This window comes from Lissotriton helveticus, chromosome 5_1 (assembly GCF_964261635.1).
Source record: "Lissotriton helveticus chromosome 5_1, aLisHel1.1, whole genome shotgun sequence".
Lineage (NCBI taxonomy): Eukaryota > Metazoa > Chordata > Amphibia > Caudata > Salamandridae > Lissotriton > Lissotriton helveticus.
In genome coordinates this window covers 101,545,050-101,547,445 of record NC_136065.1, presented here as the reverse complement: position 1 = coordinate 101,547,445, position 2,396 = coordinate 101,545,050, and positions in this window count along the sequence as shown.

The window sequence follows — 2,396 nt, the reverse complement described above, 5'->3', positions numbered from 1 at the left end:
GAGTTATTGTTGTTTCCTTCTTGTTGTTTTTGCTTATTCTATTAAAATTCAGCCTAGCCTCGCTGCTGGCCCGGGGTTGTAGGCAGTCGATGTATACTGAAGCCAGAACGCGGATGGCCCAATGGGTTGTAGGCGACATGCTGTTTTGTAATGCATATGGGCTGTGATACTAATAAAAAGAATTGATCCTAAAATCAACAGGATGGACATTTTGCATTATCTTTGGGAGTGTTTATATGTTTAGAATGTTTCGCTGTTAAGTGTTGTGAGTATTATTCTACTGGGCTAAGATTCTTCAGAACACTGCCTCTCCTACAATCAAATTTGTAAAAAACAGTATTAAAAAAATAATGTGTTTCTTTTTGATAAATCAGTACATTTAATACGCTCATAAAAATGGAATCTGGGATTCTAGGAGTTGTGCATGTACATCTGTGAAATACCTCACTTTCTAACAACAGATACAACTGTCAAATGAGATTAAAACGCATCATTTGACCCTCCAAAACACAGAAAAGTATAATGTGCTACGCAATACTTTTTATGTGATCGATTGATGGTGCATTTATCATGCACAATGCTGTAAGCATTACACATTTTTAGGTCTCGTCTAGGCTTGCAGCGCATATGCGCTGTCGCTCAGTGAGACCTCTTGTGATCAAGGAGATTTCTGAAGGGCACTTGAAGTACCGCCCCTCTTTCTTATTGGCGGGCGTCTGTGTAGGAGAGTAAGATCTGCTTCTTAAAGTTACCCCCACTTTTTCTTGGGTCTTTACTGTTTTCGACTTAGTCTGGCTGAGATCCAGCTATCCAGGACCCCAGCCTAGTTGCTTTCTCTCTAAAAGGGATTGCATGTACTTTAGGTACACCACAGACTGGATTCTGGGGTACCCAAATAAGTCCCTAGTACATGGTATACTATGTACCCAGGACATAGGTACTCCAGAGGCCTTCCAGGGGCTGCAGCATATATTAAGCCTCCCCTGGGAAACCATGCAAAATTACACAACAGGTCTGCTCTGCTACTGCAGCCTGTGTAAGGTGGTGCATGCACCCCTTTCTTAGATAAAGGTTCACTATATCTATCCATATCACTGCACATATAAACCTATCAGTCACCCCAATGACAGGTCTTATCAATCTTGAAGGCAGGGTACTGGGTTTTATGTGAGAGGGTGCAACTGCATGAGCAGAGCCCCTCTGCAGCCTTCGGAACCTCTATTATGGGGTTGTTTGTGATGCAGCCAACCATTTACTCTTTTTTTTTTTTATTGATTTCCGGTGCATAGATTTACAAACATAATATACATTCTTGTGTGCAATACATGGCTTGAGCTATAGTGAACACCAATCGAGGCAGTAATTTGTGACATCACTTACATCAAGGTTGCAATATCTTAAGAATGCTAGACAGCACACTCAGCCATACATAGTACAGTGTCCATATTTGTACTATACCACTAGGTATGCAACACATATTGTCCTCTCTCCATTATCCGTAATAGGGCGCTGGCTCAGTCCCCTCCCCTCCTCAGCTTGCTAAGCTACATTAGGATAATCCCTCATCTTTTTGAGAAGCTACTATCCCATCTTGTATAGCAGGGGTGATGGTTGAGTCCTCTATGTCTGAGCTATCCTCTGCAATACCCAAGAAATAGGCCTGTAGGGGCCCCCAGATATCTGTAGGTCTAGACTTGGCCGGTTGCGTTTCTGCATATATAGCAGTCTGTTCTTGACAGTAAGTGATGTCTTGCAGCCACTCCGTGAATTTTGGGGTTCTCCCTCGCCCCCACCTACAGGCGAGCCGTCGCTTTGCTAGTAGTAAGGCTATGTTAAGGAGTTTCCTAGTGTGCTTAGGGATCGCCATTGTGTAGCCCAGCAGCATTATCAGCGGTGTTTTATCAAACATAATGCCTATCATATCCACCAGCGCTGAATGTATGTGCGACCAGTATTGTTCCACGGCAGGGCATTCCCAAGCCAAGTGATAGAAGCCCGCGCCAGGACGCCGGCATCTCTCACATCTGTCGTTGTCTGAGAGTTGGAATCTGAACTTTCTTTCAGGTGTATAGTAGACCCTCTGCAAACATTTGTAGTGGATAACCTAGAGTCTGCAACTAGAAGAGACATCTTGCATTAATTCACAGCAGTATAGCCACTGTTCATCCGTGATGCTCTCTCCTATGTCTGTACTCCAGCGTTGCCTGGCTGAGCTACCACGTCTGGGCGTTGGGTCCTAATGCTAGTGTATAACAACGACACTAAGTGCGTGCCGTCAGTGGATTGCAGTAGGGTGTTCAGCGGCGCCAGGCTTTCAGGCTCTTGCGGGAAGGCTGGTAAAATGTCACGCATACCTTGGCGCAGCCTCACGTAGTAAAAAGCTTCCAATGGTGTGT